The 13,858-nt window shown below is 49.2% G+C and overlaps 1 protein-coding gene and 2 non-coding genes across 9 annotated transcripts in view; 1 reads left to right on the top strand and 2 right to left on the bottom strand.

Moving 5' to 3' along the window:
• Nucleotides 1–13,858, top strand: part of LOC119387592 (actin-related protein 8) — a 120,352-nt gene that overhangs the window by 49,680 nt on the left and 56,814 nt on the right. The gene's annotated exons all lie outside the window — the stretch shown is intronic.
• Nucleotides 1,712–1,785, bottom strand: Trnas-gga (transfer RNA serine (anticodon GGA)). The gene has a single exon. It is a non-coding gene; the product is annotated as a tRNA-Ser (tRNA).
• Nucleotides 1,990–2,063, bottom strand: Trnas-gga (transfer RNA serine (anticodon GGA)). Its single transcript has one exon. It is a non-coding gene; the product is annotated as a tRNA-Ser (tRNA).

The raw sequence follows: 13,858 nt of genomic DNA, 5'->3' as shown, positions 1-13,858 counted from the left end.
ACCTCGTACATGGACGATATTCTGCGATGCAAAACCCGCTTTGCAAACCATTAATTGCGTCATGAGACAAGGTCCATACTATATTTTAGCCATAGAAATGATGGAGCTTCTTCACGTTTCTTCAACAAATGGCCATCTCGTCACGTTCCAGTGGATTCCTGCCCACTGCGGCATAATGGGAAACGAAGACGCAGACGCCGAAGCTAAAGGAGCCTTTACCAGTGGCCCTGAAGTGCGCACTGCGTTTTCACGGCCAGACACGGACGCCCTGCTTCGGTAAGTAATGCGTAACCTCACACTTGAGCACTGGTCCAAACCGGAGCGACGACACCGGCGATTACACAAATGGGACCCCGAAATGAGGTTCTGTATGCCTCGTAAATTAAAACGACACACCACAAGTATGATTCACCGAATTCGTCTTGGTGTGGCCTTCACAAGACGTTATGCACATATCATCGGCTGCAGTGACACCGGTCCCAACTGTGATCACTGTCAAGTGCCAGAAACACTTGAGCACATATTTTGTACCTGCCCAGCATACGCACGCGAACGACAGAAACTGATTTCCTCAAGTGAAGGAGTGCATAATAGGCCATTAACTGATGAGGTTGTGTTGGGTCCTTGGCCTGACGCCAACAGCACAACTGTGGTCATAAGAGCGGTCGCAGCTTTCCTACAAGCCACTGGACTGGATGCGCGGCTATAGCACTGCGCCACCTAGACGGGACTGTACATACTCACCTCCCTTACTTACCATCGTCATCCATGATTCTTTTTTCTCCCCTTTCCCCACCCCCGGTGTAGAGTAGCAGGCTAGAGCATACTATCGCTCAGGCCGACCTCTCTGCCTTTCTATAAATAAACCTCTCTCTCTTATATTTTGCTGCGAATTCGTTCCATCGCTCGAAGCTTCTTTTAGGAAAGTGGCATACACGATTTCCTACGATGAAATAAACTTTTTGCTAAACACACGATTTTTCGTGGTGCGGCAGGGGAACATTGAATTTCCTCTACTGCCGTTTTAAAAGCGCCTGGCGCCGAAAAAAAATCACAGCATATCCACGGAGTGAATGATGATGAGTGGGCGAAGCTGCGGAGGTTCATCGGTAAACCGTGAATCATCCGTGAATTCTGCCCAGTACATCATCACCGACGTGAGATCGGGCGCGTTTATACTAAAGGTTCGATGAGTTATGACGACTTGCAGCTCACTTTAATTTTACATGTACGCTGTGAATTTTCATTGTTTAGAAAACCATTGCTTTAGAAAACATCTGGCGTCTTTCGTTAAGCAGCTGGCGTCTTTTCGTTTTTGCTTTAGAAACATCTGGCGTTCTTTCGTTTTGCTTTTACAAAACATCTGGCGTCTTTGGTTGGTTTATTTCATCAATCAACGGCGTTTTGAACAAAATTTTTATTGTTTAATCACGCACAGGAGAAATCTCACCAGGCACTACCTTGGAGGTAAACAATGGCTGCTAATGGGAATGAGAGACAGAAGAAGTCGGCTTTTAGCTAACACTTACACTTCTACTTCTACTAACGTTTCCTACTGGAACATGCCAATGGCTGCTAATGGGGAATGAGAGACAGAAGAATTCGGCTTTTAAGAAAAAGAAAATAGACAACCACCCGTTTGTAGCACGAAGCCACAAGGAAATCCATACGGATTTCTCAGAAATAAAGCCTCTTAGTTGCCGAAAAATTCGTCCTGGTCCGGGGATCGAACCCGGGACCAACGCCTTTCCGGGGCGGTCGCTCTACCAATTGAGCTAACCAGGAAGCTAGGAATTGGCAGCGCGAGGGCGAATTCATCGACAACTCGAAGCAACTGGACACATATTGCAAATCGGTTCTGCGGAATCCCGCAAGGTGGCGGAAGGGTTAAGAAAGGGAAAATAGACAACCACCCGTTTGTAGCACGAAGCCACAAGGAAATCCATACGGATTTCTCAGAAATAAAGCCTCTTAGTTGCCGAAAAATTCGTCCTGGTCCGGGGATCGAACCCGGGACCAACGCCTTTCCGGGGCGGTCGCTCTACCAATTGAGCTAACCAGGAAGCTAGCAATTGGCAGCGCGAGGGCGAATTCATCGACAACTCGAAGCAACTGGAAACATATTGCAAATCAGTTCTGCGGAATCCCGCAAGGTGGCGGAAGGCTTAAGAAAGGGAAAATAGACAACCAGCCGTTTGTAGCACGAATTTTTCGGCAACTAAGAGGCTTTATTTCTGAGAAATCCGTATGGATTTCCTTGTGGCTTCGTGCTACAAACGGGTGGTTGTCTATTTTCCCTTTCTTAACCCTTCCGCCACCTTGCGGGATTCCGCAGAACTGATTTGCAATTCGGCTTTTAGTTAACGCGCACGCTGCGAATTTTTTATTGTTCAACAACGCACAGGAAAAATCTCCCACCGGCACCACCTTGGAGGTCAAGATCTGGTACTAGCGTTACGACTGGTTACGCACTACTACGAGGGACGAACGGGTGCCGCCTTAAGGAGCTTCGCCCCTAAAAAATCACGCCATATCCACGAAGCGAATGATGATTGAGGAGCTGGCTCGGAGATAATCGGGTAAACTGTGAATGCTCCATACCATTCCTCTACTGTCGTATAAAGACGTCACACGTTTTTATAGTAGTGATTGTGGCCATGTTGTTGTCGAACCACAAGCGGTCGCAGACCTTGCAGCTGTAGCCGAATGTGTGGTCGAGGAAATCGAGGAAATGTGGTTTTTCCTGCCTTAATGTCATCATCAAGGCGCTCGAAGAGCAAGAGGAAGACGACTTCTCTTTCGCGCGAGCGTGCGCATGCTACAATTGGCTATGCTATTTGTGGTTTTGCCTGCGTTAATATCATCATCAAGGCGCTCGAAGAAGAAGAGCAAGAAGACTTCTCTTTCGCGCGTGCTGCGCCTGTAGCGGTCACCTATGGAACCTTACGACGCGGGACATCACCCCAGCTTAAGAACCTGGCAAGCCGGCTCCTAAAAATCCACGCATATCCACGAAGTGAATGATGATGTGTGGGCGAAGCACTGGGGATCGTTCGGTAACCGTGAATATCCCATGACATTGCCCACTCGCGCATGTAAATGAGTGACAACGCGTGTGTACATTTATATACAATGTGTTTTATTGGTCATAACTCGTATGTCGTGTTGAGTTGTGGATTCCGTTTTGCCTTCATCATTACTGCTTTGTGGTCCGGGAAATGTAGCGCCAATGGTTCTTCAATCGGATCTACCCTGAACTTCGCGAAGACGAGGTGTATGCACGTTCCCCTGTTCGTTGTTGTTTGTTTGCAGTCATACGAAATGCATCGTACAGCGTATCGAGACGTCATATACCGCATCTCCACGAAGTGAATGATGACGAGTGGGCGAATCTAGGTCCTAAGGTTCCTAATGTCTACGTTGTAGTCGCCAACTAGTATAAAGGGTTTGTGCTTGTAGGTGTTTTATATTGTTTTGTCACAATTACGATTGTTGTTCTATTGTGAACCTTTTTTTATTCACATACACACATATGTTTCGACTGTAGCAACGGTTTTCTAACCACCATAACAGCGGACAGTGAGCGTCGACGACAAAGCTAGGTCCTAAGGTCCATAATGTCTACGTTGAAATCGCCGACTAGTATAAAGGGTTTGTGCTTATAGGTGTTTTATTAGATGCGAAGTATCTTATGGCGGAGTTCAATCCGGCGGTAGTGGTGGTGGTGGTGCGCGGCGTGACCACCCTTACTGCGCATGCGCATATCCTCTCCATCACCCTCTCCCTCTCCAATTCCCCTTTCCACTCTTCCTCTGAAACGCGGGCTAGACATGCCGAAATTCTCTCCTGCGCAACGCCGCGATGAGCACCAGCGCATGCGCGTCCCCTCCCCCTCTCTCTCCTCTCCTACGCTGCCCCCCTCTCGCACGCCTGCCGACCGCGTTCCCCGCTCGCCCTGCAGAATTAACGGCCAGGCTAGAGGGAAGACAAGACGCGCGTAGCATTCCTCTTCGCGTTCCACGACGCGAGGTCGGTAGCATGCCCAACGAACGCCAACGGAACGCGATCGTGCAAGTGCTCCGGCTTCGCATCGCCTCATGGTCCCCTTTAGCGGGAAATGGTGTAATTTTTTCGTATTACGTGGAGATATACTGCAACTCCCTGCAGCGTCATACTGAATTGAGAAAAAGAAGCAGATTACCCGACTCCCCATGCTACATTCCCATTCACCCCTCTTTTCTTCCACCGCCTTGAGAGGTATGATGCTTTTGTTAACATGCTTCTTGTTCTGTAGTTCTTTGGTAGCGTAGAGTGTGTTATTGCAGTTTGCGTAAGATAGCGTCTAGCGTTTGTGTAAGTTATATTGACGCAATTTATAAGCATTTAGTGTATACTGTGCATACTATATACTGTATACTAGTGTATACTGTACACTAGCGTGTACTGGTTCCAATAAACTTTCCTTTGTAACCTTAAAAGGATACTGAACAAAATTTCTGCCGCCAAGATTTTCGGCCAAATTGAAAGGTTGGATGCTGAAATCGATGGACACAACCTTAATTTCAGGCAGAAACTATAGAAAGATAATGAATTTAATGCGCTTTTCAGAAACTGCTGCGTCCAGGGGCCGCGCCGTCAACTAGACGAGGTGAAGTTTGTGACGTTTCATGCACCGGAAACGGGCATGCCACCAATGCCAGCCGTCGCCCACGTCTCTCAACCCAATCTATATACGGTTCCTAGGACCACTACGAACGGCACCGGTAACGGACTATGCTCCCGCCTGGAGCAAAGCCCCTAAATGGTGGGGCACGCCTCAGCGCAACATCTTCTATTGCTCAGCGGATTTGTGAAAGGGAGAGAGCGAGGTGTAGAGGAGAGGTGGAGAAAAAGAAGAGGAGGACAGGAACACGTGCACCCTGCGCGCGCCGCGGTGAATGTGACGTCACGGCTCCCGTTTGCGTGCAGCCGCCGCGCGCTGACAACCCTCCTAAAATACAGCCCATTGTTCAAAAAACATGGTTGATCCCTCCGTCACAGGAATCGGAATAACACGAAAGTAAAGCGTGCCCTTACAGAAGTAACTGAATGTTTACTGTACATTGATATAAGAGAGTTTGTACAATGTATGCTGATGTCTGGCTGATATAGCACCGTTTAACGTGGATGCACCCACTTTGATGATTGGTGGTACATCGCCATCCCGACGACTAACGTCAATGTTAAATGATTAAACAAACCCTTGTGGTAGCTGTAGTAGTTAGCGGTGAATGCGTAGTCAGAGAACGAGGTGTGATAGCCAGAAGAGCGTCGTATATTGGACGCAGAACTTGGTCGCCATCCGGCGGCATGTTAAAATGTGATTGAACACCACGGCCGGACTAGAGCGAAACGCAAAACGCGTCGTGCCGCCCCGGTAGCCCGGCCGCGATTTTTCTAGGGGCGAGCGCGTGAGCGGAGAACGCGGTGTTAGCGCGCGTCGCAGAGCTATTTTTGGTTTTGATTAACGTGATGCTATGAAATGCTATCAGCGAGGCCGACGCTTTTACGATGCTTGGGTAAGGTCGCCACCTCGCGGTGTGTTAAGGCATTGACAAATTTGAACTTCTATTGAAAACGCGCCGAATAGGACGGGTGTGTGACGCGTTGCAGGTGCTGATCGCGGAGGCCACAGTAATGACGAATTACTTTATTTTCCCGCTCCGAGAAGGCAACACCACCCCGTCGACCGGGAGAATGGTAGATATAAAAGACGCGTTTGTAAAGCGTCTGAAGTCTGTAACCGTGACGCAGTGGGTAGCGTGCCCGGCATCTGTTGTTGCGGACCGAGCGGTCGTGGGTTCGATGCCCGTTGGCGGAACTTTTTTTTCTTTGCCATCTGATCGTGTAAATTTTTCCACGTCATTTCCGTGACGGAAATACGTCACTGAATTCTTGGTGGACCCTGGCATAAAACACTTTCGTGTTAAAAATACGCGAAATGAACCCTGTTTATCGGAACAGTCGCGTCTTCCGAGTAGAATTTCGATGTTTTCGGCAGTTTTTCCCATTTTTGTTCAGTATCTCTTTAAAATGTGTATGCTTATAGAGGAGCAATGCTATGTTACAATGTGTTAGCGTATAATTGTGAAACGTACACATTGTGTTTGTGCGTATATTGTTACTTTACGCACAACAACTTACTTGTAGAATAAAACTTTCATTTCGTTAGGGACAGCTTACTTTCTTCCCATAGTAGAGTACGTGCAGTATTCTAAATCCTCTCCTTTTTAACAGCTAAATTGTTGAAGCTCGTGGTAAAACGGATGACCACAAAATACTATCATCATCATGAACTGATATGGGCCACAGAAATTGGAAAATCCCGCTACTCGCCGTTGGTCCGCTAAAAAATGATGAAGGCAAATAAAGACAAATAGAAAGAAAGGGAAGGAAGACAGAAAGAGAAAGACAGAGAGAAACATATAGCATAAAAAGACAGAAAAACAGAGAAATCGAAAGAGAGAAAGAAAGGAAATACAGAAAGAGAAAGAAAGAAAGAAAATCAAAGAAAGAGAGAGAGAGAAAGAAAGTAACCGGCGTTAGCCAGAAGACTTGAGGATCAACTAGCTTCGCTGTGCCAAGCTTTGCGCAACTTGGTGCAAGCTTCCTGCATTTCCCTCTCTCTCTCTTTCTCTAAACACAGTAGACTACGTAGCACTCTAAATCGTTCATTTTTTTGTGCTAAACACTGTACTCCAAATGGTGCCCTTCTTTTAACAGCGTTCAGCAAATCGTTCCTTGTTAACCCCGTACCAAAAAAAAAAACTATCATCATCACAAACGAGTATGCACCACAGAAATTGGGTAAATCCCACAACACAAACTCCACTAAAGAGTAGCGTATGCGCCGTGAGAGCAGAAGCGAGAACGCAGGAGAAGCGCAAGCAGATGCTGGTAGAGAAGTGGAGAGAGTAACGCGCAGCTGTTGGAGAGAGGGAAGGAGGAGAGTTGCGCATGCGTAGTATGAGTGCGGACTACCACGCCGCGTGCGGATTACCACGCCGCGTGACATACCCCCCAGCAAGAGATGCTTCGCATCTAAAAGGAAGAAGGCGACAGTTAGCCCAACAAATGGCTGCGAAGCGACGGCGCCGAGCCGAAGACCCTGAGTACGTATAAGGATAGAACTATAGGGAACGGGAAAGGCAACGGCGGCTGCGAGACGACCCCGAAGCGATGGAAGGCTATACGCCAACGACGACGTGCCCGTAGACCTATGAGAGGTGCGAAGGCTTGGTTTCGGCGCGAGGTTCTGCCTCTGGAGTTTGGACATCCGTGTCGTGTATGTTACTGTCTGTGGTTTAACTCCAACCTCTCTGCGCTGAGAATCAACGTATAAACAACCTAGCAACACCTAGCTAAAGCCTAGCTACGACCTAGAAGCAATCTAGCGTCACCTAGCTAAGGCCTAGAAACAACCCATAGAAACAACCAAATTAGTCTTCAGAAACGTTCAGTTTCGCTGTTTCAATTCTTGGGCGGCTTAGTGCAAGCTCGCCTTTTTTTTAAGAAAACGCAAGTATATCGGCTCGACAAAAAAACTTTATACCACGAATATCCTATTGCCACCCCCTTCCACCACTTGATATAAGAGACTTTCGGAACTCGGTCGGCCACGAACTCACTTTGGGCAGCTGTAGGACGCAAAGCTATGGCATCATTTGAGAGAGAGAAAGGCAACTTTATTGAAGTGAAAATATTTGCAGATTGTTTTTCAATAATCTGAAGAAGTCGTCGAAAACTAGGGGTGTAAGCCTTCTTTTCCAGCGTGCAAAGTTCGTAAGGGACACTGAATTCTCATCAATTTTTCTCCCTGTACCTTCCTACATGTTACCTGCTACCCAATCTCATGTTCGTAGTTGGTGCGTCATAAAAACCATCTCCTCCATAAACACGCGAAACCGATCAAACTGAAGAAGGTATGGGCAGTGGCGTAGGCAGAATATGTTTCTAGGGGGGGGGGGGGGCACCTCCTTGATCCGACATGGGGCCTGGGCAGATAAGTGTGGTCAAGTGTCATTTTGTGCTCTGTATCCTACGGGGGGGAAATTTCGGCGGGGTGTGGGGGTGGAGGCACGAGCTCGGTGTGCCGCCCCCTGGCTACGCCACTGGGTATGGGTCCGCCGAAAAAGGCTGCTAACTCGAAGAGCTTAGCGTCGTCACTTCGATAAGATTACACAACCTGTTCCTCGAAGGCGATGTCATCGTAGGAGGTCAACGGATAAAAAGTGCTGGTCATCCATCACGGAAAGTCGAGGCAAGGTTCGGAGTAGTTCATCGCTCCATATAGGCTTGCCCGCAACTTGTTGCGAAGCTGTCCCGTCCGATCGGCGTTTCACGTTGCTCTCGAGAGGCTTAGCGCTCGCATTAAGGCTATTATATAAACCGCTCGACCGTAAGCTCAGCCACGAACTTGCGCATACGTAATTATATGTGCAACGGTGCTTCCGAGCCAAGCACACCTAAACTTATAGAGGCAGTTTCACAAGCATCTGCTATTTTATCCCAAAGTGCTAAGCATGCGATGTCGGTATATGGGGGAATCTAATGTGCAACGCGATATTGACAGAGAAAGCTTACCGCAGGCGCATTAACAGGTGGATTCTTCTCTACGATGGAAGACAGCACAATTGTTTTCTTTGAACTCTACATCTTTAATTGCATGGGCAAACAATGCGCATCATCGGTTACCTCAGAAATGTACTGATGAGTTGTTAACTAATCCCTAATTAAGGCCACATATTGCAATTTACAAACTGCAGCTTGTGAAACTGCAAGGCATATGCGCTTGGGTCGAATTCGAAGGATAAAACCCGAGATGCCGCGTCTAATTCGCAGCAGAAAGAGGGAGAGAAGCTGACACTTACTGGGAATTCCCCACAACATTTGTTTCTCCATTTTTTTAGGGGCGAAGCTCCTCAGGGTGTGGGCCTGTCCCTCCTTTGCCACGCATAGTGGGATGTATCCCCTCCATGTGATAAAGATGACGATGACGACTGATGACCATGAGCGCGTTCCAGACCACACATTCTCTTTCTGCCATGGATGAAAACGATCGTGAACGCGCTGTCGCCCTCGAAAGGCAAAACGGCAACGCCGACAACAAACGTTCCCCTGAGCTTAACGTCATATATGAGGACCCCCGCGTTTGTGTGTCAGGTCTTTGTATGATGATCGAGTGGGCAAAATTTACGGGGATTGACGGTTTACCAGATTACCTCCGGAGCTTCGCCCACTCATCATAATTCACTTCGTGGATATGGCGTGATTTTTTTAATTATATGAAGCAACTTCCCTCACTTTCCTAGATAGATGGAACACGCCACTGCAAAAGCGGCGCCCTATACACTGGCATGGGCGTATCCAAGATTTTATTTTGGGGAAGGAGTGGGAGGCTTCACATGTGATCGTCTGTGTCTATGGGTGAACCGAAAGTTTTCGAGGTGGTGAACCCCCCCCCCCCTCTTCGACCCCACATGTGGTGGTTCACATTAAGCACGTCAAAACATGTCCATGCAAATGGACTTTTCACCTACACCTGGCATCCCGCCCGACTCCAACTACGACAGACCAGGAACCATGGATGCGAAATATGCCGCGGCGTTTTCGTAACTCTCACTTTATAGTTCGTCTGGTCACCGCTGCATGCGGTCCCTTCTTCGTATTTCGCTACAGGGTAAGACCAGGTTCCAGAAAATTGACTTACAATGGAAAGCTGAGCTAGTTGATATGGACTAATACTTAGGACGGTGCAGCGTTCAAAAAGAACGACTAAGGACGGAAGAAATAATTTCACATAGAACTCGTTGTGCGCATGTTTAGTTAACGGGCAACAACCCGAAAAATTCTTTTCGTTTGTAGCAGCTGTCACATGGTCTGATGACTTTCCTAGTTTACTCTTTTGTGTTTCTGAATAAAAACTCAGTTGAGAGTCAGCGCATATGTCGTGTGCACTTCTTCCGTCCTTTGTCGTTTCTTGTGAGCGCTACACAGTCCTAAGTATGAGTCCAGAAAATTGGACAAAGTCGCAACCTGCAGCTATACGATATATAATTGGGCCCCAGATAGCGTAACGCCTTCAGCGCACGTTGTCCGATTCCCGTAAAGGTGAAAGAATAGAAATGAAGCAACCGTAATGTGCAAAAGCTGTCTGGAAAACGCTAATCAGCGCGGCAAAGCTCGAAAGCGTGGTGAAATCGCATTTGTTTAATTGTCTGGGCTTTCCCGTCAGTGCGGTTACGACAACGACAGCTATGCAGCAAAGTCAGGCGCTACATGGCGATTGAACGTATAAGCACGTCAAAAATGACGCAGGTAACTGTGGCCCGAAGACGTGCGCAGCGAGCCATCCGTCAGGCTCCTCTTGCTCCTGGAACTCATCGGGCTGATCTTGTCCAGAGGACAATTATCCAGCGTTTTCTTCATGTGGTCAAGGGAGGCCTTGCTGGAGACCGAGGCGTGTCTCTTAGTCGCGGCGTCGGTGACCGCGCACTCGATTACTGACGGAGGAGGCAGGTCGGAAATCACGAACAGCGACACCACGAGCAAGAGCGCTGTCGTACCGAACGCCACATCCTCGCGGCCGAGCTGCTGCAGCACCAACGCCGAACACGCGCAGCCGGCGCCGACGCTTCCACAGGCCAGAGCCCAGCACAAGGCCACACCGCGCACGGCCGTGGGCACTGTCTCCATGATGTACGCGATGCTAACTGCGACGGCTACGGCAAGGATGCCGTGCGACAGCGCGAGTAGGACGGTGGCCACGGAATAAAAGTTAGCGGCGAAGCTGAGCAGACAGTGGGTACAGCCGGCGGCTGCCGAGGAGACACTGAGCACTTTGACCAGGGCAAACCGGGTAACCACGGTGTACATTGCTGCGTAACTGAGCAGCGTACCAACGAGCACGACCACCATGAACCAAACGCTCCTGTCTTCGTTGTCGTTGCTTCGCGCCATTATCGAGATGACATCAGTGATGACGCCGAACATGAGTGAGAACAGAATAGCGAACATCGTCAACGCTCGCCGCCGGACCGATCTAGCGTCCAGCAACAAGCTTTCGTTGCCGGACGCGGGGGCGCGATTCCTGTACTTCCAGCGATCCCGCCTCAGTTTGTCGACGAGACAGGCTGTGCCGGACAGGGGAAAGTGGTTCAGCTCGGCCGCGGTCATCATCACAGCTTCAGCCTCTTCCACGTGTCCTTTGGCGATCAGCCAGCGCGGTGATTCTTGCACGACCGCGAACGCAGCGAGGAGAAGCAGTGTGGGCGAGAGAAAAACAGCTTGTTTCAGGCGCCAGCTGACCTTGAGGGCCCTGACGATCGCAAACCACACGTCACCTAGCAAGAAGCTCGCTGTCGCAGAGTAGATGATGTACAATGGCCGGTGTTCGTGGACGGTGACCTCAAAGAAGACGATCACGGTCGCGGCGGCGCAGGAGATCACGCCGCCGGATACAAAAAAGAGCGCCAAGGTGTAAAGCACGTAGTCGGTGGCCAGACAGCTGGCTGCTGCCGACACAATCGTAGCTGTCGTCGCCACTAGGAGAACGGGCATCCTGCCCAAAAGGTCGGCCGCGGCACCCGACAGCAGCAGGAACACTCCGGAGCCCGCTTGTTGCGCCGCCATTGTGGCGGCGAGCAAGGCGCGCCTTTGGCAAACTAAGTTCCAGGCGCTAATTACCGACGCCTCGACTTGCGCTTGGTCGTAGTCCCACTCGTAGCACTCGACCGCAATGGCTGTGTCGTTCGGCAAGTCTCCGGGATTCTCGAATACGTGGCAGCGGCTGTGGCGTCCGTCGGCTGCCACGGGTATGGCAACGTCCTTCCACGCGTCCGCCGTGATGTTAGATCCGGCCGGCATCTTGCACCAGTGGTCCACATCGCTCGAGACTGCGGGAATCAGCACTACTTCCCCATTGACCAGGAAAATGGCAACGGTGCATAGGATCAGCAGCCGCAACTGGAAGACGCCGTCGCCGAAGCCTTCCTGGCAGTCGAAGTACTCGCTCGTCAGAAGGTCGGCAGCCGCGAGTCGCCGCGGGAAAAAGAGAGCCATGCCTTTAACACGCAGGTCTCTGCCCGGAGCTTCGGCGCTTCGACTGCTGCAAAAAAACGAGGCGCGAGGCGCCTCGAGACAGCTTGATCTTCTTCGCTAATAGTGGCACATGCCACGCGGGGGAGCCCGGTGCAAAAGGGAAAGGTATGTATAGTCGTAGAAAAGCTTAAATCCCGGCTGTGTATCATGCTGCCGTTGACCACTGAACCGTAAAATGTGATTAATACATTTTTAACAACGGAGCTCGTTAAGGTCACCGTCTGCCATTTCGCGTTACCAAACACTGTCATCGTCATGAATGGCCTCTACTTTTCTAGCGCGTGCAACGCAATAACTGGGCCGGCACGCGCTCTCTTCGTCCTCTTCTTCATCTTCTGCTTCGCTCCCCAAACACGTGTGCCCGGCGCGCGCTCTCCCGCTGCGCCGATATGTCCGGCGTGAGATGCAATAACTCGGGTGGGCGAGAGAACAAACTCAGAGATAGATAGATAGATAGATAGATAGATAGATAGATAGATAGATAGATAGATAGATAGATAGATAGATAGATAGATAGATAGATAGATAGATAGATAGATAGATAGATAGATAGATAGATAGATAGAAAAGGAACACAGAGAAAAAGATAGAAAGACAGAGAAATAAATACACAGAGAGAGGAAGAAATAGAAAGAAACAGACACAAAAAGAGATACAAGAAACAGAAACTCCGTTATAGTGAAACTCTGTTATAGTGAACTATACAGTTTCTGGGTGGCCCGTGGCTGCGTCTTGGCAAAGTTGATGGCCGCTGTTGCGCAAGAAACCGTAGCGTCGGCGGCTGAGCAGTAAAGGCGGGCAACGTTGGGCATGGCGTCTGCTACGTCAGAAGGCCCGTTCAGGCGGGTGATTTGAAGTGCGCTAACGCCGTGCGCATCATGTAAAACGTGATTTTCTCTCAAAATAAGCATTTCCCTGGCACGAGACAAGCACAACGAGGTTTCTGGAACGCTATTTCAACAATCGACGTCGACTTAATATTTGCCTTTAGTGTCCCTTTGGGATGTCTCGAGGCTGAATTCCCGGAATGTCCCCAAATGCGGCAACTGTTGTGTGGCCGTGTTCTGGGGGCCGTCAAGTATACGTTGGGTGTGGGACGGCGAAGAAACGGACAGCGCGTGCGAAACGAGCGAACTGAAATAAACGTGCGTGAGCGATGTCTGTGCCTGTGTGGTGAACAGAACCTCCTAATAAAGGGTATGTTTTACTGCTTACCGTCCGTGAGTTTGTTTCGGCCACTTTTAGCACATTTTCCGTTTAATTGTCGCAGCGAAGTCCAACTGCGGAAATGTTGGAATAATTTAATAGAAAACAGAAGGCTGACTGCACGAAAAAGTTACGGCAGATCCCACGCATTGTGGGAGTCGATGTCATGCGAAGTAAGCAAGTAGCCGCCTATGGCGCTTTTTTTTTTTAATTGCGAAGCATTTCTTAGCGAACCTTTGGAACTTTGAGAGTATCTATCTATCTATCTATCTATCTATCTATCTATCTATCTATCTATCTATCTATCTATCTATCTATCTATCTATCTATCTATCTATCTATCTATCTATCTATCTATCTATCTATCTAGCGGCCTACGTCTGGGTGCTCTCATGATCGCCTCCTTAACTTGGTGTAGATCAAAACTGGCATGGGAGGGTAAGAGCATTTGACGAATGTGACTGTGAGGTCATGACATGAATAACGTGAAAATCCTGTCGCGCACGTCGTCAAA

This window comes from Rhipicephalus sanguineus, chromosome 3 (assembly GCF_013339695.2).
Source record: "Rhipicephalus sanguineus isolate Rsan-2018 chromosome 3, BIME_Rsan_1.4, whole genome shotgun sequence".
Taxonomy (NCBI): Eukaryota; Metazoa; Arthropoda; class Arachnida; order Ixodida; family Ixodidae; genus Rhipicephalus; species Rhipicephalus sanguineus.
The sequence above is the reverse complement of the archived record's forward strand: the minus strand, read 5'-3'. Positions and strand labels throughout refer to the sequence as shown.